The sequence below is a fragment of the Pristis pectinata genome, chromosome 12, assembly GCF_009764475.1.
Source record: "Pristis pectinata isolate sPriPec2 chromosome 12, sPriPec2.1.pri, whole genome shotgun sequence".
NCBI classification, from domain to species: domain Eukaryota; kingdom Metazoa; phylum Chordata; class Chondrichthyes; order Rhinopristiformes; family Pristidae; genus Pristis; species Pristis pectinata.
In genome coordinates this window covers 51,736,230-51,761,438 of record NC_067416.1, presented here as the reverse complement: position 1 = coordinate 51,761,438, position 25,209 = coordinate 51,736,230, and the positions used below count along the sequence as shown (strand labels likewise).

General features: G+C 49.1%; 2 pseudogenes; one reads left to right on the top strand and one right to left on the bottom strand.

Annotated features, from left to right (window-relative positions):
• LOC127576610 (zinc finger protein 721-like) overlaps positions 1 to 21,667 on the bottom strand; it is a 75,638-nt pseudogene extending 53,971 nt beyond the window's left edge.
• Positions 1 to 25,209, top strand: part of LOC127576615 (zinc finger protein 850-like) — a 97,891-nt pseudogene that overhangs the window by 49,430 nt on the left and 23,252 nt on the right.

Genomic DNA, 25,209 nt, shown 5'->3' with positions numbered 1-25,209 from the left:
AGAGATGCAGCACAGAAATGGGCCCTTTGACTCACTGAGTCTGCACTGATTATCAACCAGTCATTTACTCTGATCCTCCATTGAAACATTTTTAAAATTCTGCCGACATTTGCATTGACCACACCCTGCTTCACCCCCACCACCAGCAGATTCTATTAATCACCCACATATTAGGGACAATTTACAGGACTTTAATAACCTTTCAGCCCACACTTCTTGGGACGTGGGAGGAAACCCACACAGTCACAGGGAGAAGGTGCAAACTCCGTGCAGTCAACACCCGAGGTCGGGATTGAACCTGGTCAACCCAGGACGTTGGAATGTGAGGCAGCAGCTCTACGAGCCCTGTGCTCCTTTGGCTTCCCATTCAATGCATTTCCTGTCTCTCCGTGTGGTGACACATTCCACGTCGTTGGACTCTGTGGGTGAACATCTTCCCCTGGTTTTCCTGCAGGACTTTTGCTGTTGAGCGATCCTCCACCTGTGGATGTGCACGGCAGGAATACGCACTGGCTCCCAGTTTAGCGACACCCTGCAGCGTGGTGATTAGTTGCAGCACTCTTGCTCCTGGAGTACAAACGCTAACGATTACATCCCACACTGTACTCAGTCCTTGTTATACACTGATCTGTGCCCTGAGAGGGCCTTAGTGGGATCCATAATTTTGGTTACCTGTGTGGACTCTAATCCCCTGTTCCTCATGGATAATGAGGTGTACTTGAAAAAAGACATCCCTTTGGGATGCCCGTTGCTATGCCTGGAACCTGGCACAAGTGCCTGCTCTTGCAGCAATGCTCTTTCAGCAATGAATCACCCCACAGTTGCTATGGAGAGGCTGCCGGGGGGGGGGGGGGGGGAGGTTAACGTTGAACAGGCCGGGCTGAGTGGTGCAGCCTCTTGTTGGTGAGATGCGGGGTGTGGGCTGCAGCTGGTGAGTCCAGCCCTTGCCAGGGACTGGCAGCACCTGCTCCATGTGTTGACAGACCCAACTGGATCTCACTGGTGTCCCTCGCCAACATTCACAACTCTCCCCAGCCCAGGGATTTCTCAATGGTAACGAGCGCAAAAGCCTGCAGACCTCAGCAGTGGGTCACACTGGAGCACCATATCCCAATGCTGTGTGGCTGCAACACTCAACACAGCCCATTCAACACCAGCCCCATGGGCAGCATCTCAACACTGAGCCATTGTAACCCAAGGGTCCTTGACTTGAAATGTTAACCCTGCTTCCCATTCCACAGATGCTCAGTGCTTCAGGCATTTTTTTTTACAGAAAATGCTAGAAATATTATTTTCATTTACCTTTGAATTTCCTGTCACGTCTCTTTCAGCAATGCCAACCTTAAAGAAATTCTCCTCTGCTCTCTGGCAGTATCTCCGTCCGTCTCTTTTTCCCGTTCTGGTGACGGACCTTTGAGCCGAAATGTTATTTCTGCCTCCCTTTCCACAGTTGCTGCACCAGGGTCCAGGATGTGTTGGATCGGGTACAGAACCTGCTGAAGCCTGAAGTCCTGGTAAACGTTGGTATTAACAACATGGGTAGAAAAAGGAATGATGTCCTGCAAGGTGTGTTTGGGCAGAAGGTTTAAAGGGTGTGTCAAGTGTAAATAGGAGGGTAGGATGGATGAAACGTGGCTGAAGAGCTGGTGCAGGAGAGAGGGCTTTAGTTACTGGATCATTGAGATCGTTTCTGGAGTAGGTGGGACATGCACAAGTAGAACAGCTTGCATCTAAACTGGAGGGTGAGCAATATCCTTGCGGGAAGGTTTGTTCATGCTACTTGGGAGAGTTTGAACTTGGCAGAGGAGGTGGCAAGCACGGTGGCGGTGCAGCAGGTGAGGAGAGAAACAGGATAAATCAAGTCAATCCACTGGACAGAGCAGACAGAGGCAAGTCAGGGAGCATGAGCGAGCTGGCAGGTTGAATTGCACTCACTTAATTCAAGGAGCCTCACAGGTAAGTTGGATGAGCTCAGAGCACGGATCAGCACTCGGAATTATGGTGTTCTCGCAATTGCAGAAATGAGATTGAGGGAAGGGCCGGATTGGTAGCTCAATGCTTCAGGGTATAAGAGGTTCCAAATGTGACGGAGGGGAATGCAAAAGAGGAGAGAGTCACACCACTGATGAGGAAGAAAATCACAGCCTAAATTGGAGGATGTCCTGGAGGGATTGTCCATTGAGGTCCTATGGATAGACCTTGAAGAGAGGGGAGATTATTTTCCTGGGCTTATTCTTCTGACCTCCTAATAGACAGCTGGAATTAGAGTAACAGAAATGTGAGAACATCGCAGAAAGGTGCACCGGTAATAATGTTCCAGCAGAGGGGGGAATCTTCAAAGGCCTCAGATGAAGTGGAATCTGTTAATGCATCCAAGAGAGTTTTTTGAGACAATGTGTAGAGAGTCCTACCAGAGACAGGGGGTGTTTGGAAATGAAACTGAGCAGGTGGGGGAAATGTTGGTGGGGAAATACTTTGACAACAGTGACCATAATTCTGTAAGCTTCACGGAAATCAAGTTGATTCTCAAGTTAAGGTCTTGAATTGAGGGAAGGCTGATTTCAATAGCGCAAGAGAGGGCCTGATTAAAGTAGCACTTAAAAAAAAATTTAACATCCAATGTTACAAAAACTAGCCACCTCTCCGTGACATCCGCTCCTTCTCACACCCCACCCCAAGACACCCATCGACAAAGACCACCGCAGGACGTACAGCTCGGAGACGCCTCACACCCACACTGCAACAGGGGATAGAGCCCCACCATTACAACAGTGACAAAGTTCTCTCCCCTACCCTATGACAGGGAGACCACCTGCCCCTAACGTTATGTCATTAAATAGGTACAGTGTTGCTGCAGCCCATTTCCACACCAGCTCTGGTGGGTGACAAGGAGTTCGCTTCCAGCCGTGTCTCATCTCCCATCTCCATCCTTGGCCATCAGCAGCTTGTCCCCTTCCTTGCATTCAGGAGCAGTCAAAGGGGGTCCCCACACCGTAGGCAATGGACAAAACATTTCTCTGCCCTCTTGGGGATGTGCCAACACTTTTTGCACTGAATCGGATACCTCTTGTACCTGATCCCACAGGTGTTACACAGGGGAGTTCCACCCCGAGCATTTCTCCACAGGGGCGTTCTCTGCGTACCACAGGAGGCACTCATCTTTGTCCCTGTAGCAGGCAGTGACGTGCTGATGGGACAGTCCTGACTACCCACCAGCTCCTTTCCATGCAGACTGTGACCCTCTCGAAGGAGGGGTCCCCACTCTGGGCATTGCGCTGGGGGTGGGGCTGCTTGCAGGGAGTCCTGGTGCGGACGGTTGGTGAGGCGACGGTGTGGGAGTCAGAGGGCGAGACTGACCACGACTGGACTGTGGTCAGCCCCATCCTGACCTTTGTCCCCCAACCTGCCTGGACCCTCCCTCTGCACATCTGCATCCACAGAATCTGCAGCTGGAGCTGATGTGGGGACAGAAACCCCCCCCCCCAAACCCAGCAGTCACGGGCGGGGGGGTGGAGGGGGAGGGGGGGGGAATGTTACGTACCAGCAATGAAAGAAACACACTGAGTCATGGATATGTGTCAGAAACTATTTTATCAGTAACTACTTATGATAATAAGAAAATTAAAAGTAAAAATGTTAGATCTTAAACATTAACCCCAAAACTAAACTCGAAGTGTGTGTGTGTGTGTGTGTGTGTGTGTGTGTGTGTGTGTGTGTGTGTGTGTGTGTGTGTGTGTGTGTGTGTGTGTGTGTGTGTGTGTGTGTGTGTGTGTGTGTGTGTGTGTGTGTGTGTGTGTGAGAAATTCCCAAAATCCAAGTCCAGGAATAGTTCTCAAAGTTCAGTTCAGCAAGCCGTAAGGTGAAACATGAGCAAAGGCTTCTGCAAAACCACTGTTGACTGACGAGAATATGTAGAGAGAAAATAGAGAGAAATTACGAAATCCAAATGCTCCCTGATGGAACCCACACGACACCTGAATTACTAATGATCTCTGTTCCTTTGTTCCGAAGTATCTGCCACCCCAAAAGGCACTCGAGATGTGACCGTCCACACAAATACCTGTTTCCCTCTACAGGTTAACAACAAAGTGGACTCCACTGGATCACTCCAAAAATCCATCCGTGGATTGTAGTGACAGACACAGTCATTATTTTTCATCCATCTATACAGAGACCAGCAGGCAGGGTGTCTCTCTCCCGCTATCTCTCCTAACTGACTGCTCCAAAATGTCATCACGTCTTTATCTCCTGTTGTTGTAATCACGCCACACACACACACACACACACACAACTGTGCTATGTCTTAAAGGGACATTCACCAAATAGTAACCTAATCCATAACAGGGTCCTCACTGACCTCGTCTGCATCCACCAGCGCCTTGGCCCAGAGCCCAGGGAGATGGGTCACTGTCCTGGGGCATTGGCACCCCCCTCCTCCTGTGGGTCAGGGGCAGGGTGAACTGTCGTGGTCCTGAGGCAGTGACCCACCCCCCTCCTCCTGTGGGTCAGGGGCAGGGTGAATTGTCGTGGTCCTGCGGCAGTGACCACCCCCCCTCCTGTGGGTCAGGGGCAGGGTGAATGGTCGCGGTCCTGGGGTAGTGACAACCCCCCCCTCCTGTGGGTCAGGGGCAGGGTGAATGGTCGCGGTCCTGGGGTAGTGACAACCCCCCCCCCCTCCTGTGGGTCAGGGGCAGGGTGAACGGTCACGGTCCTGGGGCAGTGACCCCCCCCCACCTCCTGTGGGTCAGGGGCAGGGTGAACGGTTGCATTCCTGGGGTAGTGAACCCCCCCCGTGGGTCAGAGTTGGAACCACAGCATATCGGGGGGGGGGGGGTGGGGGAGGGAGGGATCAGGGCTGATGATCACCAGCTCCAGCTTGGCCACTTGCTCCATCAGGGAAAGAATGTTGGATTCAGGGTCCTCGGAGAAGGGAGAGTCGGGGTGGTCAGTCCCGAGGGGGCGTCAGAGGGAAATCTGTCAGTCACTCCAGCAGCCCCTCCCGGCACAGACGCCGCCATCGGGGGGGAGGGAGGCCCAGACCCCCATCCTTGGCACAGGCAGGTAATAGTCCGCTGCAGACCGCTGGAACACCCTGGGGTCCGAATGGCTGCGACATGGCAGCCACAGCAGTTTCAGCAGAGAGAAGCCGGGGGTCTCAGAGAGAAAGCTGTCCTCCATGGGTGGTCAGGTGTTTCACAGAGAATGAAGGAATCCTCCCGCACTCACCGTTCTTGCACCTTCTGGGGGCTGATTAAAGTAGAGAGGGAGCAGAAACTTGCAGTTAACAACAGCTGACAAGGAGGAGTCTTGTAAAGGAGAGTCAGTGGGGGTTCTGGGCCAGCACGTTTCGGTGAGGGCGAAAGGCAAAGATGGGAAGTTCAGGGAACTTTGGATGACAAAGGATATTGAAGATCAGGGAAAAAGAAACATATGTAGATATAGGTAAATGTGATCAAGAGAGTCTCTTGAGGAATATAGTGTGTAGGAGACAACTTAAAGAAATTGGGAGGACTGAATGGAAATATCCTCAGCAAGTCAGATTAAGGAGAATTCCGAGACATAGAATATATCAGGAGCAAGAGGATGGTCTGAGAAAGAGTTGATCCCCTTATGGACCAACAAGATCATCTGTGTGTGGAGCCAGGCAATGTGGGTGACGTCCTCAATGAATACTTCTCATCTGTGTTCACCAAGGAGAAGGACGGGGAGACAATGAGTTCAGGGAAGGGGACGTGGATAATCTGAAGTAGGTCAGTGCTAAAAAGGAGGAAGTTTTGTGAAGGTTGATAAATCCCCAGGGCTGGATGATGTCCCCCAGGAAGCAAGGCGGGAGACTGCTGGAGCCCTCACAGAGAATTTTGTATCTTTGTTAGCCACAAGTGAGGTGCTAGAAGGATATCTAATGTTGTTCCTTTATTTGAGAAGGGCAGCAGGGATAAGCCAGGTCCCCACAAAACACTGGTTAAACCACACTCGGAGTATTGTGTGCAGCTCTGGTTGCCACACTATAGGGAGGATGTGCTTGTGCTGGAGAGAGTACAGAGGAGATTCACCAGAACGTTGCCTGAACTGGAGGGATTTAGTCATGGGGAGAGATTGGATCAGCCGGGTTTGTTTTCCTTGGAGCAGAAGAGACGAAGGGGGCGACTTGATGCAGGTATTGAAAATTGTAAGAGGCAGAGATTGGGTGGGTTTCTTTCTCACAGTGGGGTATCAAAAACAAGAGGGCGGAGGTTTAAGGTGACAGGGAGGAGTTTTAAAGGGGATACAAGGGGAAAGTTTCCATTCCCCCCACAAAGTGGTTGATAGCTAGAATGTGCTGACAGAAGATGGAGTCAGATACAGTCACTGGGTTTAAGAGACATTTAGACAGACACAAGGCAAGGCAGTAGAAGGATATGGACCTAATGTGGTCAAATGGGATTGGTGCAGATGGGCAAAAGGGTTGGCGTGGAATATGGTGGGCAGAAGGGCCCATTTCTGTGCCAGACAACTCTGCATTTCTGTCTTTGTTTTGGGGCAATTCATTGTGATGAGACCACCGGCGAAGAGCAGACGTTCACACCAGATTCCCAGTACGGCATTAACACGTCCCTCTGAATATAAAGCTATACTTTAGCGCTGATTCTCATATCTGTGAATGCATCATGTGCTCCAAATGAGAGCTGTCAGACATGATGGGGAAGGAGATCCCCAAGTAAAGATTTTATGCACATGCACGTTTGATTCTGTGATTTTAATGTGTTTGTGTGTGACATATCTAATGATCTACTGAAAATATTAGTATTCATATTACATAATGTGTCCACGTATGTATATATTACCTGTGTATAAAACGTTCATGCATCTACAGACAGATTCATGTTTACATAAAATGCACTACGCCGTAAAATTTACAACTGAAGTGTCCTTTGGGGCCAGTTGTACACAGAATGGGTCAAAAGTGAGGCCAGTCAGCCTTTTCTCACCAACTAGCACGAGCTCCACGTTCAGGTATCTTTATCTTTATTGGTCACATGTACACGACGAAATGCATCTTCTGCGTAGAGTGTTCTGTGGGCAGCCCGCAAGAGTCGCCATGCTTCCGGCGCCAACACAGCTCGCCCACAACTTCCTAACCTGTATGCCTTTGGAATTTGGGAGGACACAGGAGCACCTGGAGGAAAACCACGTAGTCACACGGGGAGAACATACAAACTCCTTACAGACAATGGCCGGAATTGAACCCAGGTTGCTGGTGCTGTAAAGCATTACACTAACCGCTACTGAATTCGATGCTGAGTTTGGAAGGTTGCAACATGCCCAGAGGGAAGAGGAGATGCTGTTCCTCAGGCTGGTGTTGGGCCTCGTTGTAACAGTGCAGGGGGTGGGGGTCGGGGAGGGGGTGGGAGGGAGGATTAAAGTGACAGGGAACCGGGAGCTCAGGGTCTTAAATGAATACTTCTCATCTATTTTTGCACAGAGAAGGTCATGCAAGCTAAGGAACTAAGGGATACGAGTAGTGATGTCTTGGGACATATCGTCATTACAAAAGAGGAGGTGCTGGCAATCTTAAAGCATATTAGGGTGGACAAATCTCCAGGGCCTGACCAATTGCATCCCAAGACCTTGCAGGAAGAATAGGAAAGAAACTGCATGGGCCCTGGCAGAGTTATTTGCATCTTCCTTAGCCAGGGGTGAGATACCAGAAGTCTGGAGGGTGTGCCTTTATTTCAGAAGGGCTGCAAGGACAAGCCAGGGAACCACAGGCCAGTGAAGCTAACATCAGTGGTGGGAAATTACTGGAGGGGATTCTGAGCGACAGGACCTACCAGCGTGTGGAAAGGCAAGGACTGCTGAGGGACAGTCAGCACGGCTTTGTGAATGGGAAATCGTGTCTCACAAACATCACAGTGTTTTTCATCACAGGCGGAGGACTGTGCCGGGCTGTCGTGTGGGGAGCAGGTGCAGTCTGGCTCTTTGGCAGTTGCAGACATGATAAGACTGCAGATGCTGGAATCTGCTGCAAATAGACTGCTGGAGGAACTCGGCAGATCGAGCAGCATCTGTGGAGGCAGATGGATTGGGGGTTGGGGGGAGGCAGAAGGTAGAGACATCGGCTGGAGCTGATGTGGAACCAGATAAGGGAGGGAACGTGAGCAGGTGGCAGCAGCTGGGGCAGGGGTAAGTAGACAGAGGCAGAGAGATGACAAGTGAAAGCTGGGAAGGGAGGAAGGATGATGAGCAGATGGAATCAGGGGCGGGAGGGGAACGGATCTCGGGAATGGGCGGTGGGGGAAAGAGGGAGGAGGAAAAGGTGAACAAAAGGAGAATCTGGGAGGAGTGGGAAAGGAACGAGAGTTGGTCGCCTGAAACTGTCAAATTCAACGTCCGTACCTTTGGGCTGTAGGCTCACCAAGTGGAATACAAAGTGCTGTTTATCTAGTTTGTGTTTGGCCTCACCATGGCAGTGGAGAAGGCCGAGGACTAACAGGTCGGTGTGGAAATGAGGAGGGGAATTGCAATGAGCTGGAACCGGAAGCTCGAGGTGGCACATCATCCTTCACCATTTCTGCGTCAGGATCCCAGCACCAGTCACATCTTCCCCTCTTCCTCCACTTTCTTCCAAAGGACCACTCTCGGTGGTGGAGCAGCCGTCCAAAACTAGAGGCTCAAGGTGAAAGGAGAAAGATTTAAAAAGGATTGGATCGGGTGGCAGCTGAGGGAATGTTTCTCATGGGGGAAGAATCCAAATTTTCAGCGGCATGGTTTTGGGCTGAGGGGTCACCTGTTGGCGATAAGGAAGATTCTGTCACTTTTCTATCGATCAGAGAGACAGGGTGAGAGAAGCATCTACAAAATACATCGCAGTCATTCCCAGTTTTGAAAGCATCTCCTTAAACTCTGATCGTTGTATTTAGGACAGAATTCAGACATGTCCCTTCAAAAATGTCATCCCAATTCACACTCTCAGGTTCTAACCTTATAGCCTCATAATTTGCCCTTCCCCAATTAAATCTTTTCCTGTCCTCTTTGCTCTAAGCCTTGTCCATGACAATACTAAAGGATAGGGAGCAGTGCTCACTGTCCCTCAGTGGCTCAGGGTAGGGGTGGAGCCTTGAGGCTTTGCCTCAAGAGGCTTCGGCGAGCAGAGGCTGAGGAAGAGCTAGCACCCTGAGAGGTAAGGCTGGCTAAGTTCCTTTAAGCTAATTAAAGTCGGATTGGGTAATGAAGGCAGCAGCTCGAGCAGCTGTGTGCTCCGAATGCGGTATGTGGGAAGTCAGGGACAGCACGCTCGTCCCTGATGACCACACCTGTAATAGGTGCATCCAGCTGCAGCTCCTGGCAAACCGTGTTAGGGAACTGGAGCTGGAGCTGGATGAACTTCGGATCATTCGGGAGGTAGAGGCAGACATAGATAGGAGTTTCAGGGAGATAGTTACACCTGAAAGTCAGGAGGCAGGTAGCTGGGTGACTGTTGGGAAAGGGTAGGGGATTAGACAGAAGGAGCAGAGCACGCCTGTGGCCGTCCCCATCAACAATAAGTATACCGTTCTGGATACTGCTGGTGGGGACGACTTACCAGGCACAAGTTGTAGTGGTCAAGTCTCCAGCACCGAGGAGGGACCCTCATCTCAGAGAGGAAGGAGGGTAAAGAGGAGAGCGGTAGTGATAGGGGATTGAATAGTTAGGGGGACAGATAGGAGATTCTGTGGGAGAGATCGAGAATCCCGGATGGTCTGTTGCCTCCCTGGTGCCAGGGTCCGTGATATCTCAGATCGATATTCTCAGGAGGGAGGGTGAGCAGTCAGATGTCGTGGTCCATGTTGGGACCAATGACGTGGATAGGAAGAAGGAAGAGGTCCTGCAAAGAGAGTTTAGGGAATTAGGTGCAAAGTTATAGGACAGGACCTCCAAGGTTGCAACCTCAGGATTGCTACCAGTGCCACGTGCTAGTGAGGCTAGAAATAGGAGGATCAGGCAGCAAAATCCGTGGCTAAGGATTTGGTGCAGGAGGGAGAGCTTCAGGTTTCTGGATAATTGGGCTTTGTTCCAGGGAAGGTGGGATCTGTTCCGAAGGGACGGTTTACACCTGAACTGGAAGGGAACTAACATACTTGTGGGTAGGTTTGCTAGTGCTGCTCCGGTGGGTTTAAACTAGATTTGCAGGGGGAGGGGAACCAGAGTGTTAGAGAAGAAAGTGAGGAGGAAAATGATCGTGTGAGGTCTGCAGGTATGGACAGAAATCAAAGGTTTGTACATGATAGGAATGTTCTCAGGTGCATCTATTTCAATGCAAGTAGTATTGTAGGTAAGACGGATGATCTTAGGGCGTGGATTGGCACGTGGGATTACGATGTTATTGCTATTAGTGAGACATGGTTGCAGGAGGGGCAGGACTGGCAGCTTAATGTTCCGGCCTTCCGTTGTTTCAGACGTGATAGAGGGGGAGGGATGAAAGGGGGAGGAGTGGCATTACTGGTCAGGGAAGAGATCACGGCTGTGCGTAGACAGGACAGCCCAGAGGGCTCGTCTACAGAGGCCATATGGGTGGAGCTGAGGAACAGCAAAGGTGTGGCCACACTAATAGGGTTGTATTATAGACCGCCCAATAGTCAGAGAGAATTGGAGGAACAAATCTGTAGGGAGATAGCAGACCGATGTAAGAAACAGAAAGTTGTAATAGTTGGGGATTTTAACTTTCCACATATTGACTGGGATTCCCAAACCACGAAAGGGTTGGATGGGTTGGAATTTGTCAAATGTGTTCAGGAAAGTTTTCTAAATCAATATATAGAGGTACCAACGAGAGAGAATGCAATACTTGATCTCCTATTAGGGAACCAGGCAGGTCAAGTGACAGAAGTATGTGTAGGTGAGCATTTTGGGTCCAGTGACCATAATGCAATTAGTTTCAAGATAATTATGGATAAGGATAGGTCTGGTCCTCGAGTGGAGGTTCTAAATTGGAGAAAGGCCAATTTTGTGGAAATGAGAAAGGATCTAGGTAGGGTGGATTGGGATAAGTTATTTTCTGGCAAGAATGTGCTCAGTAAATGGAAAGCCTTCAAAGACGAAATTTTGAGAGTGCAGAGTTTGTATGTTCCTGTCAGGATTAAAGGCAAGGGTAACAAGCATAGGAAACCTTGGTTTTCAAGGGATATTGGTCAGAGGTGTATAGCAGGTATAGGCAACTAGGAACGGATGAGGTACTTGGAGAGTATAGGAAATGTAAGAAAATACTAAAAAAGGAAATCAGGAAGGCAAAAAGAAGACATGAGGCTGCTTTGGCAGATAATGTGAAGGTAAACCCAAAGGGTTTCTACAGGTATATTAAGAGCAAAAGGATAGTAAGAGACAGAATTGGTCCCCTAGAAGATCAGAGTGGTCGTATATGCGTGGAGCCTCAGGAGATGGGGGAGGTCTTAAACAGTTTTTTTGCATCAGTATTTACTCAGGAAACTGGCATCATGGATATGGAAGGAAGGGAAACAAGCACTTGTGTCATGGAACATATAGAGATTAAAAAGGAGGAGGTACTTGATGCTTTACAGTGACTAAAGGTAGATAAATCCCCAGGGCATGACAAGATATTTCCTCGGACCTTGAGAGAGACTAGTGTAGAAATTGCAGGGGCCCTGGCAGATATATTTAAAATGTCCTTAGCCACAGGTGCGGTGCCAGAGGACTGGAGGATAGCTCATGTTGTTCCATTGTTTAAGAAAGGCTCGAAGAGTAAACCGGGTAATTACAGGCCAGTGAGCCTGACATCAGTAGTGGGTAAATTATTGGAAGGTGTTGTGAGAGATAGGACATATAAGTATTTGGACAGTCAAGGGTTGATTAAGGATAGTCAGCATGGTTTTGTGCGTGGTAGATCGTGTTTAACGAATCTTGTGGAGTTTCTTGAGGAGGTCACTAAGAAAGTAGATGAAGGTAAGGCTGTGGATGTTGTCTACATGGACTTTAGTAAGGCCTTTGACAAGGTCCCACATGGGTGATTAGTTCAGAAGGTTCAGTCAATGGGTATCCATGGAAAGGTTGTAAACTGGATTCGAAATTGTCTGAGTGGGAGAAGACAGAGAGTGGTTGTGGATGGTTGTTTCTCAGATTGGAGGCCTGTGACGAGTGGTGTGCCTCAGGGATCTGTGTTGGGGCCATTGTTGTTTGTTGTATATATCAATGATCTAGATGATAATGTGGTAAATTGGATGAGTAAGTTTGCGGATGACACTAAGATTGGAGGTGTAGTGGACAGTGAGGAAGGCTTTCAAAGCTTGCAGAGGGATCTGGACCAAATGGGAAAATGGTCCAGAAAATGGCAGATGGAATTTAATGCAGACAAGTGTGAGGTGTTGCATTTTGGAAGGACAAATCAAGGGAGGACAGACACAGTAAATGGTAGGGCACTGAGGAGTGCGGAGGAACACAGGGATCTGGGAGTTCAGATACATAATTCCTTGAAAGTAGAGTCACAGGTAGACAGGGTTGTAAAAAAGGCTTTTAGCATCCTGGCATTTATAAATCAAAGTATTGAGTATAGGAGTTGGAATGTTTTGGTGAGGTTGTATAAGTCATTAGTGAGACCAAATTTAGAATATTGTGTGCAGTTCTGGTCGCCGAACTACAGGAAGGATGTCAGTAAGATTGAAAGAGTGCAGAGGAGATTTACAAGAATATTGCCGGGTCTTCAGGATTTGAGTTACAGGGAAAGATTGAGCATGTTAGGACTTTATTCCTTGGAGCGGAGAAGAATGAGGGGAGATATGATAGGGGTTTATAAAATGATGAGGGGCAGAGACAGGGTTAATGCAAGTAGGCTCTTTCCACCTAGATTAGGAGAGAGAAGTACGAGAGGACATGGCTTTAGGGTGAAAGGGGAAAGGTTTAGGGGGAACATCAGAGGGAACTTCTTCACTCAAAGAGTGGTGGGAGTGTGGAATGAGCTGCCATGTGATTGCGGTAAATGCGGGCTCGCTCTTAACTTTTAAGAGTAAATTGGATAGATACATGGACGGGGATGGGCTGGGGGCAGGTAAATGGGACTAGCGGAATAATGTTTCGGCACAGACTAGAAGGGCCGAATGGCCTGTTTTCTGTGCTGTAGTTTTTCTATGGTTCTATGGTTCTTTCTAAACACAATTACATTCACCCCGAGGCTTGATGGATGGGGAATATCACAGAAAGATACAGCACAGAAACAGGCCGACACAGTCCACAACTCCACACTGATCCCACATTCATCCTTTTTTAAAATTCTCCCGACATTCTTGTCAACTCTCCCCAACTTCTCCCACTCACCAAGCGCAATTTACAGCAGCCAAGTGACCTACCAACCAGCATGTCTTTGGGACGTGGGAAGAAACTGGAGCTCCTGGAAGAAATTCCCAGTCACAGGGAGAACCCCCACACAGACAGTACCCAAGATCTGGATTGAACCTGGGCTCCTGTCACTCCAAGGTAGCAGCTCTATTAGCTGTGCTGCTCTAATATCTGGGACAAGACCCCTGCTGAGCTGTTGACTTTGCCAGCAATCTGCTGAAAGTCCTGCAGGAAATTCCAGACAAAGCTCTTCACCCACACAGTTCAACAATGTGGAACGTGTCACCACACGGAGGGATGGAGGTGAACGACAGCAATGCATTGAATGGGAAGCCGAATGAGCACAGAGCTCGTAGAGCTGCTGCCTCACGTTGACAATGTTCAATCCCGACCTCGGGTGTTGACTGTGTGGAGTTTGCACCTTCTCCCTGTGACTGTGTGGGTTTCCTCCCACGTCCCAACAGGTGTGGGCTGAAAGGTTATTAAAGGACTGTAAATTGTCCCCAATGTGTGGGTGATTAGTGGAATCTGCTGGTGGTGGGGGTGAAGCAGGGTGTGGTCAATGCAAATGTGGGCAGAATTTTAAATATGTATTAATGTAGGATCAGAGTAAATGACTGGTTGATAATCAGTGCAGACTCAGTGAGTCAAAGGGCCCATTTCTGTGCTGCATCTCTCTATTCCTCTGAATATTCATACTGTGTGAGATGGGAGGAGGCTGGTGTGGAGCAGAAACACTGGAAGGCACCAGTTGGGCTGAATGGCCTCTCTGTCTACTGTTCATTGTGTGCATTGCAGAGACAGGAAGGGCCTGAGATAAAGTGGTTCAAACAGAACTGCTTTATTTTAATCAGAGATCCAGAACATTGAACTCTAACTCAGTTAAAGAGATTACAAAAGAAAATCAACTGTGCCCAATGACCAATCCTGGGCGAGATCAGCAGCGTCGAGAGAATCCAACCCCCGTCAACACCTGCAACACTTGTGAATTTGTGCTAGAGTTCAGTAGCAGTGATGGTTGTAAAATGACCATACAACAGGTTTAATCTTTCTCCGTAGTGTGAATTCGCTGGTGCTTCAGCAGCTGAGATGATGAAGGGAATCCCTTCCCACACTCAGAGCAGGTGAACGGCCTCTTCCCGGTGTGAACTCGCTGGTGCGTCACCAAGCTGGATGACGTAGTGTATCCCTTCCCACACTCGGAGCAGGTGAACGGCCTCTCCAATGTGTGAACTCTCTGGTGTGTCAGCAAATGGGACGACCGAGTGAATCCCTTCCCGCACTCGGAGCAGGTGTACGGCTTCTCCCCGGTGTGAATTCGCCGGTGTATCAGCAGACCAGATAAATGGGTGAATCTCTTCTCACATGTTGAGCAGGAGAATGGTCTCTCCCCAGTGTGTACCCGCTGGTGTGTTATCAGGTTGGAAGACTGAGTGAATCCCTTCCCGCACTCAGGGCAGATAAACGGCCTCTCCCCAGTGTGAACTCTCTGGTGTGTGAGCAAATCGACCGACCGAGTGAATCCCTTCCCGCACTCAGAGCAGGTGTACGGCTTCTCCCCCGTGTGAACTCGCTGATGTTTCAGCAAATGGGACGAAACTGTGAATCCCTTCCCACACTCGGAGCAAGTGTACGGCCTCTCCCCGGTGTGAATTCTCTGGTGTGTCAGCAAATGGGTTGACTGAGTGAATTCCTTCCCGCACTCGCAGCAGATGAACGGCCTCTCCCCGGTGTGAACCCGCTGGTGATTCAGCAAGTGCGACGAATCACTGAATCCCTTCCCACATGTCGAGCAGATGAACGGCCTCTCCCCGGTGTGAACTCTCTGGTGTGTCAGCAAGTGTGACAAGTCAGTGAATTCTTTCCCACACTCGGAGCAGGAGAACGGCCTCTCCCCAGTGTGAACTCTCTGGTGCCTCAACAGGCCGGATAACTGAGTGAATCCTTTCCCACACGTTGAGCAGGAGAATGGCCTCTCCCCAGTGTGAACTCTCCTGTGTGAGATCAGGCTGGATAACTGAGTGAATCTTTTCCCACACGTTGAGCAGGAGAACGGCCTCTCCCCAGTGTGAACTCGCTGGTGTGCCTGCAAGTGGGATGACTGAGCAAAGCCCTTCCCACACTCCGAGCAGGAGAATGGCCTTTCCCCGGAGTGATCTCGCTGGTGCGTCATCAGGCTGAAGAACTGAGCCAATCCCTTCCCACACGTTGAGCAAGAGAACGGCCGCTCCCCAGTGTGAACAGGCTGGTGTGTCAGCAGGTGGGATGACTGAAGGAAGCCCTTCCCACACTCAGTGCAGATACACGGCCTCTTCTCTGTGAATTTCTTGGTGCATCAGCGACTGGAATGACCAAGTGACTCCCTTCCCACACTCAGAGCAGGTGAACGGCCTCTCCCCAGTGTGAATTTGCTGATGTTGTGTTTGAGATTCCCAAAAACAAATCCTCTGCTTGTTGTATCCTGTAAAAGAAATTTACAAAAGTCATCAATAGGTACAGGACAGTATTTCAGCTAAGATTTTAGTCTCTGTAGCGAGCTGTTATAATAATGACAGACACTAGCTTGAGGAACAACGTCGTCTTCCATCTAGGAACATTGCAGCATCCAGACTGGCATCGAAATCGTACATGTCAATTCGTTACACATTACATTGAGTTAGTACAGAGTGCATTGAGGTAGTACAGGTAAAAACAATAACAGTACAGAGTAAAGTGTCACAGCTACAGAGAAAGTGCAGTGCAGGTAGACAAGAAAGTGCAAGGTCACAAGGTAGATTGTGAGGTCAGAGTCCATCTCATTGCAGAAGGGAACCGTTCAATAGTCTTATCACAGTGGGATAGAAGCTGTCCTTGAGCCCTCAGGATCATTGAACGTGAAGGGAAGACTATTGTACTGACTTGTTAGAGATTGTCATTGTGTGGCAGTTTTGTGGTCCAAATGTTATTTGCCACTTAATATTCCAGAATAGAAGTGTTACATACCATTTTATATCCAGACAGAATAGAACATGGTCTCAGTAGCAGAAGGAGCCGAGGACATTGAACATAGTTGAGTTGTAAAATAACCATAAGTGACAAGGATTTTTGTTTCTTCAACAAACTGATACAATTTAGCCACATGGGTGAATTACTTTACACAATTTATTCACTGCGAGTTGGACTTAGTCCCTTTTTTAACCTCAGTCCCAACTATAGCTGTTACCTGCAATGATTTGGACATCAGCAGTGTCAGGAGACCGGTCCCAATCTCAGTTTGCTCATCTGTGTTTCCAGACTGCCTGCAGAGCAAAGGCAAAGTGATCCTTGCAGCTAAATCAATGGCCACATTTATACCCACCATAAAAATAGAAAATGCTGGACACGGGTCAGACAGCATCTGTGGGAAGAGAAACAAATCATGTTTCAGCTTGGAAACCCTTTGTCAGAATCGAGAAAGTGAGAAAACAAGTTTTAAATTGCAGAAAAGATGGGGAAGGGGTAAATACACCATTAAAACCACAGGAAGTGGGAACAGGAGTAGAACATTCAGCGTCTCAAGCCTGCTCTGCCATTCAGCAGGATCATGGCTGACTTTCCTGCCCTGTCCCCATAACCCTTGATTCCCCTACTGATTAGGAATCTATCCCAACCTGAAATATACCCAAGGACTCTGCCACACAGTTCTCTGTAGCAAGATGTTGCAAAGACTCAAGCTTCTGAGAGAAGAAATTCCTCTTGTCTCACTTTTAAATGTTCACTAGTAAATTTCTCGTTCATAAGGCTATGCTCTCTGCTCAATAAGGTATGATTTTTGAAACAATCAATCAGATAAAAGGGCAGTCTCCAAACTAAAACATTAACTCTATTTCTCTTTCCTCAGATGCTGCCTGACCTGCTGAATTGTCCCGTAGTTTCTGGCACAGAGCTGAGCATTTACCTCCTGCTAAATTTCACCACTGTAACATCACCTGACTACCAGCGGCCCAGTTTATCTGCTGCTGAAAGCATCATTTTTGCCCCTCGTTCATCCAGACGTGCTTTTTTTTAGAGCATTACAGCACAGTATTGGCCCTTCGGCCCACGATGTTGTACCTTCGTTTTATCCTGCTCTCAGATCTATCTAACCCTTCCCTCCCACATAGCCTTCCATTTTTCTAGCATTCTCGCCCGTTTTCCTCTGAAAATTAAAATTTTATAAATACAAGTAAAAAAATCTGCAGATGGTAAAAATAAGGAAAAACGCAGAAAATGCTGGAAAAAACTCACCAATTCAGGCAGCATCTGAGGAAAGAGAAACAGAGTTAATCTCAACACCAGACATGGCAGATGCTGGAACCTGGAGCAGCAAACAATCTGCTGGAGGAACTCAGCAGGTCGAGCAGCATCTGTGGGGAAAGAAATTGTTGACATTTTGGGTTAATACTTCAGGCCAAAGATTCTGTGCCTTCCCTGTATTGAAGTACTGTCTGCCTTCTCAATGGATAACATGTGAGAGGGTGGTGCCAGGTCATTGCCCGAATACCTCTCTGGAACTGTGGACAGACCACGTTCAGGGCGACCAGTCACAAGACAAGGGAGCAGAAGCAGGCCAATTGGCCCATCGAGTCTGCTCCAAGGAAAGGGAAATAGAAATGGGGAATGGGGGAAGAAGGAAAAAAAACTATTCTAATCCCAATTTCCGGCCTTATCCCCATATCCCTTGATATCCTGACTATTTAGATATCTATCTATCTCCTCCTTGAACGCCCCCACTGACCTGGCCTCCACTGCTGTACGTGGCAAGGAGTTCCACAAATTCACCACCCTCTGGCTAAAGAAATTTTTCCTCACCTCTGTTTTGAAACTGTACCCTCTAATTCTAAGATTGTGCCATCTGGTCCTGGACTCACCCACCAAGGGAAACAGCCTAGCCACATCTACTCTGTCCTTTCCTATCAATATTTTAAATGTCGCTACGAGGTCCCCTCTCATTCTTCTGTACTCCAGTGAGCACAGTCCAAGAGCCGACAAACGCTCCTCATACGTAAGCCCTTTCATTCCTGGAATCATCCTCGTAAGTCTCCTCTGAACCCTCTCCAACGTCAGCACATCCTTCCTAAGATGTGGGGCCCAAAACTGCGCACAATATTCCAAATGAGGCCTCACTAGTGCCCCGTAGAGCCTCATCAACATTTCCTTACTTTTATACAGTATACCTCTCGAAATGAATGCCAACATAGGATTCGCTTTCTTTACCACCAATCCGACCTGGTGGTTAACCTTTAAGGTATCCTGCATGAGTACCCCCAAGTCCCTTTATACTTCCGTGCTTTGGATTTTCTCTCCTCCTAGATAATAATCTGCCCGCTTATTTCTGCTTCCAAAGTGTACAACTGCACATTTCTCTACATTGAATCTCATCTGCCATTTCCTTGCCCATTCTCCTAAACTGTCTAGGTCCCTCTGCAACCTTCCTATCTCTTCAATACTCCCTACTCCTCCCCCTATCTTGGTGTCATCCGCAAACTTAGCCACGAAACCATTTATTCCATCATCCAAATCGTTAATGTACAAGGTAAAAAGGAGCGGTCCCAACACCGACCCCTGCGGCACACCGCTAGTTACCGGTAACCAACCAGAACGAGATCCTTTTATTTCCACTCTTTGCTTCCTGCCAACCAGCCAATGCTCCACCCATTCTGTTGTCCTACCCGTAATTGCATGACCTCTCATCTTATTAATTAGTCTCTTGTGAGGCACCTTATCAAAGGCCTTTTGCAAGTCTAAATACACAACATCTACCGCCTCTCCCTTATCCACCCTACCTGTGATTTCTTCAAAAAACTCCAATAGGTTGGTCAGACAGGATCTTCCCTTCACAAAACCATGTTGGCTAGGACCTAGCTTGCCTTGCGACTCTAGGTATTTGGTAACCGCATCCTTGAGGATAGATTCCAATAACTTTCCCACCACTGACATCAGACTAATAGGTCTGTAATTTCCTTTATGCTGCCTCCCACCTTTCTTATACAATGGAACTACATTTGCGACCCTCCAGTCCTCCGGAACCATGCCAGAATCTATCGATTTCTGGAAAATTATCGCCAATGCCTCCGCTATCTCTAAAGCCACCTCCTTCAGAACCCGGGGATGCACCTCATCCGGTCCGGGAGACATATCAGTCTTTAGCCCATTTAGTTTTCCTAGCACCTTCTCCCTAGTAATCTCAACTGAACTCAGTTCCATTTTGTGGGACTCCTGACTAACCGGCACATTGCTGATGTCCTCCACGGTGAAGACCGATGCAAAATATTCATTCAATTCCTCTGCCATCTCTCTATCGTTCATTATAATAGCTCCTGCACCGTTATCAATTGGTCCTATATCAACCCATGCTTCCCTTTCACTCCTTAGGTATTTAAAAAAACCCTTAGTATCCTTTCGAATGTTATCCGCCAACTTCCTTTCATAATTCATCTTTTCTTTCCTAATGACCTTCTTACTTTCTCTCTGCAGGTTTTTAAAAGCTTCCCAGTCTTCTGTTTTCCCACTAATTTTTGCTTCTTTGTACGCCGCCCCTTTTGCTTTTATTTTAGCCTTCACCTCTCTCGTTATCCACATTTGTGCCACGTTTAACCCACGTTGGGCAGATGTTACGCACTTTATCTTCCTTCCAGCTGTTGCAGCGCGGACCCTGTCATTGACCATTGGGAGAGGTGAAGGGACTGGGGTTGTCCAACCCTCACCCTCCCCACACGGGCTCCCAGCCACTGGGGCGAGGTGGGGAGAGCAGAGAGATCCCTCCCAGTCGAGGGACTCAGCCCCTCCCGGACCGGCCCGGCCCCGCCTCCGGGCTGGGGGACCTCATGCCATCGGGCACCCAGGCCCCGCTCACTGTCCCTTCCCTCATTCCCCCTCCCTCGTTCTGTCCTCACCCCCTCCATGACTCTACAACTGAAGGGACTTGCCAGATTTTTCATTCGATGCGAAGGAATTCTGTTCGTGGGATTGAGGCGGGAGTTTGCTCCACGTTGGTACACGGACCTCAGGACCCTCAAGTACTGAAGTGAGTCTTCCACCCCACGCAGTGTCTACAGACCTGTGTCTACAGGAGGGTCAGGGGACTCGGACAGGCTCCCAGAATTCCCAATCCCAGATATAGGACCCTGAGGGCACGTCCCACCAGGCTCAAGGACAGCTGCTACCCCGCTGTGATAAGACGATTGAACGGTTCCCTTATACAATGAGATGGACTCTGACCTCACAATCTACCCTGTTGGGACCTTGCACCTTATTGCACTGCACTTTCTCTGAAGCTGTGACACTTTACTCTGTACTGTTATTGTTTTTACCTGTACTACCTCAATGAACTCTGTGCTAACTCAGTGTAACTGCACTGTGTAATGAATTGACCTGTACGATCGGTTTGCAAGACAAGTTTTTCACTGTACCTCTGTACAAGTGACAATAATAAACCAATACCCAATGTTTCCTCTTTCTACCCTCCCACCAGACAACCCCGCCTCTCCCCGTCCTCCCGCTCCCATCTCTCCTCTGCCCTCCCCTTCCCCTGGCCCTCCCCTTCCTCCTCTCCGCCCACCCCCTTCCCTCTCTCCTCCCTCTCCCCTCCGCCCTCCCACTGCTCCCCCTCCCCTCCAGATCTGGGTCCCGGCCTTGAGCAAAATCTGACGCAAGGCCCGACACGATTTCCCCCTCTGCCGGGACCGCTGCTGCCCGCCCCGCTGTGCTCAGCCGCTTGTCCCTCCTGCTCTGGGATTGTCCTGTTTTAATGCAGACGGGAGGTGCGGTTCTGCGGCGGGAGGAGCTGGTTCCGGCTTCCGAACGGAGGAGCCTTCAGTCGAGCTGGGTGAATGGAGTTTTCAGTTGTGCGGGGAGAGGAGGCTGGAGCGGGGGCAAAGGCGATGTCTCTGCCGGGGGAAGGGCCACAGCGTCGCCGCCTGGTCGGGTGTTCGATCCGGCAGCCGGGAGAGCGTTGGGAGAGAGAGGGGGAGAGAGAGGGGGAGACAGAGAGAGAGAGAGAGAGAGAGAGAGACAAAACAAAGGAGATCTTGCAGCGCCAAAACGCTGGCACCGCCTTGGATTATTTTGCAAAAATATTTAAACCTGGTGTCCACTGGTCCCGGAGCCATCTCCTCGTTACTCTGCCCACAAAACCATCTTTTTTATACTCTCCACTCCTCAGAAGCACTTCTCCCGTCAATATGTAAAGCTGAACCCGCCCCCGATCTCCGGAATCACTCGTATGTGTCCCCGAAAATAAATTCCCAACTCTGCTTCCGCTTGTGAGGTCCGAGCTGAGTGAATCTTGTTAAAAGGAGCCACTTACCAACAGTGAATGTCTCTCGGCACTGCGTTGGGGCATTCGGCTTGGTATTTTGGTATTGGTATTGGTTTATTATTGTCACTTGTACCGAGGTACAGTGAAAAACTTGTCTTGCATACCGTTGGTACAGGTCAATTCATTACACAGTGCAGTTACATTGAGTTAGTACAGAGTTCATTGAAGTAGTACAGGTAAAAACAATAACAGTACAGAGTAAAGTGTCACAGCTACAGAGAAAGTGCAGTGCAATAAGGTGCAAGGTCACAACAAGGTAGATCGTGAGGTCAAGAGTCCATCTCATCGTATCAGGGAAACGTTCAATAGTCTTATCACTGTGGGGTATCAGCTGTCCTTGAGCCTGGTGGTACGTGCCCTCAGGCTCCTGTATCTTCTGCCCGATGGGAGAGGAGAGAAGAGAGAATGACCTGGGTTGGTGGGGTCTTTGATTCTGCTGGCTGCTTCACCAAGGCAGCAAGAGGTAAAGACAGAGTCCAAGGAGGTGAGGCTGGTGTCCTTGATGCGCTGGGCTGTGTCCACAACTCTCTGCAGTTGCTTGCGGTCCTGGGCAGAGCATTTGCCATACCAAGCCATGATACATCCAAATAGGATGCTTTCTATCATGCATCGATAAAAGTTGGTGAGTGTCAAAGGGGACCTGCCAAATTTCTTTAGCCTCCTGAGGAAGTAGAGGTGCTGGTGAGCTTTCTTGGCTGTGGTGTCTACATGACTTGACCAGGACAGGCTATCGGTGATGTCCACTCCCAGGAACTTGAAGCTCTCAACCCTCTCGACCTCAGCACTGTTGATGTAGACAGGTGCATGTACACCACCCCCTTTCCTGAAGTAAATGACCAGCTCTTTCATTTTGCTGACTTTGAGGGGAAGGTTGTTGTCATGACACCATTCCACTAAGCTCTCTATCTCATTCCTGTGCTCCACTTCATAGCTGTTTGAGATACGGCCCACAACGGTGGTATCATCTGCAAACTTGGGGTTAGAGCAGAATCTGGCCACACAGTCATGAGTGTATAGGGAGTAGATTTGGGGGCTGAGGATGCAACCTTGTGGGGCACCAGTGTTGAGAATAATCATGCCGGAGGTATTGCTGCCTATCCTCACTGATTGCGGTCTGTTTGTTAGAAAGTCAAGGATCCAGTTGCAGAGGGAGGTGCTGAGTCCTAGGTCTCGGAGTTTGGTGACAAGCTTGCTTGGGATTATTGTATTGAAGGCAGAGCTGTAGTCAATAAACAAAAGCCTAACGTAGGTGTCTTTACTGTCCAGATGCTCCAGAGCTGAGTGTAGGGCCAGGGAGATGGCATCCGCTGTAGACCTGTTTCGTCAATAGGTGAATTGCAGTGGGTCCAGGTTGTCTGGGAGGCTGGAGCTGATACGTGCCATGACCAACCTCTCAAAGCACTTCATCACGGTGGATGTCAGAGCCACTGGTCGGTAGTCATTGAGGCATGTTACCTTGCTTTTCTTCGGTACCGGGATGATAGTGGTCTTCTTAAAACAGGTGGGAACCTGAGATTGAAGCAGGGAGAGGTTGAATACGTCCGCAAATACTTCTGCCAGCTGATCAGCACAAGATCTGAGCACAGGGCCAGGGACACCATCTGGGCCAGGTGCTTTCCTCGTGTTCACTCTCCGGAAGACTGATCTTACGTCCTCCACTGTGATCACAGGTTCAGCTGCACTGGAGGCTGTCGGGGTGGATGGTGACAATCCACCTCCCTCCTGTTCAAAACGCACATAGAATGTGTTAAGTTCATTAGGAAGGGACGCGCCGTTGTTAACTATGAGCGGAGAGAGGGATGAGGGAGCAAGGGAGGGAGGGGGAGGGGTGGGGGATTGAGGGGGTGGGGAGCAGGGATTGAGGAGGTGGGGAATTGCCGTGAGGGCAGGAGGAATGAGGGAGGAGGTGGGAGGGGGAAATGGGGAAGAGGAGGGGGAATGGAGTGGGGAAATGAGGGGGAGGTGATGTGCAGAAGGGGGCAAAGAGGGATGGGGAGAATCGGGGAGGGGAAACGTGGGAGGGGGAATGAGGGGGAGGAAGGAGAGGGGGGGATTAAGGGGGGATGGGTAAGGGGGAATGAGGGGGAGGGGGTCACGGAATGAGGGGGCAGAGGGGAGCAGAGAGGGGGAATGGGGAGGAGGAATGATGAGGTGCAATGAGGGCAGAGATGAGGGGGAAGGGGCAGGGTTTGGGGGAATGTGGAGGGGGTGAGGACAGAATGAGGGAGGGGGAATGAGGGGAGGGACCGATGAGTGGGGACCCGGGGGCCATTGAGGCATTCTCAATGGGAAACGTTCTCTGTGCCCTGTTTTTGAAGAGAAATTGCAGATGCCAGAATCTGAAGTGAAACCAGAGACTGCCCTTTTATCTGATTGATTGTTTGAAAAATTGTAACTAATTGAGCAGAGTTAGCATAGCCTTATGAAAGAGAAATTTATTCGTACCCATCTTGCTGCAGAGAACTGTGTGGCAGTGTCCTTGGGTATATTTCAGGTTGGGATAGATTCCTTATCAGTCGGGGAATCAAGGGTTATGGGGACAAGAACAGGAAATTCAGCCATGATCCTGCTGAATGGCAGAGCAGGCTTGAGACGCTGAATGTTCTCCTGTTCCCACTTCCTGTGGGTTTAATGGTGTGTTTATCCCTTCCCCGTCTCTTCTGCAAATTAAAACTTCTTTTCTCACTTTCTCGGTTCCAACCTGAAACATGATTTGTTTCTCTTCCCACAGATGCTGTCTGACCCGTGTCCAGCATTTTCAATTTTTATTTCAGATTTCCGGCACCTGCAGATTTTTTGATTTCGCTGCTTTCTCTGCCGGCCCGGCCCAAGGTGGACTCCAGGCCCCGGCTGGTGAATGACTGTTTTGCTGGGACCGTTTCTGGAGCCCTGGGGATTGTGGGTATAAATGTGGCCATTGATTCTGCTGCAAAAAGCACTTTGCCTTTGCTCTGCAGACAGTCTGGAAACACAGATGAGCAAACTGAGATTGGGATCGGTCTCCAGACACTGCTGATGTCCAAATCATTGTAGGTAACAGCTATAGTTGGGACTGAGGTCAAAAAAGGGACAAAGTCAACTCCCAGTGAATAAAAGAAACATGTATTGTGAAAGTAATTTCCCCATGTGGCTAAATTGTGTCAGTTAACACTGTGTTGTAGAAACAAAAATCCTTGTCACTTTTGGTTATTTGACAACTCAACTATGTTCAATGTCCTCGGCTCCTTCTGCCACTGAGAACATGTTCTATTCTGTCTGGATGTAGAATGGTATCTAACACTTTTATTCTGGAATAGTAAGTGGCAAATAACATTTGGACCACAAACCAGCCACACAATGACAATCTCCAACAAGTCAGTCTAATCATTTATCCTTCACGTTCAATGATCCTGAGGGCACGTACCACCAGGCTCAGGGACAGCTTCTGTCCCACAGTGATAAGATGATTGAATGGTTCCCTTATACAATGAGATGGAAACTGACCACACGATCGACCTTGTTGTGACCTTGCACCTTATTGTCTACCTGCACTGCTCCACGTTGGTACACGGACCTCAGGACCCTCAAGTACTGAAGTGAGTCTTCCACCC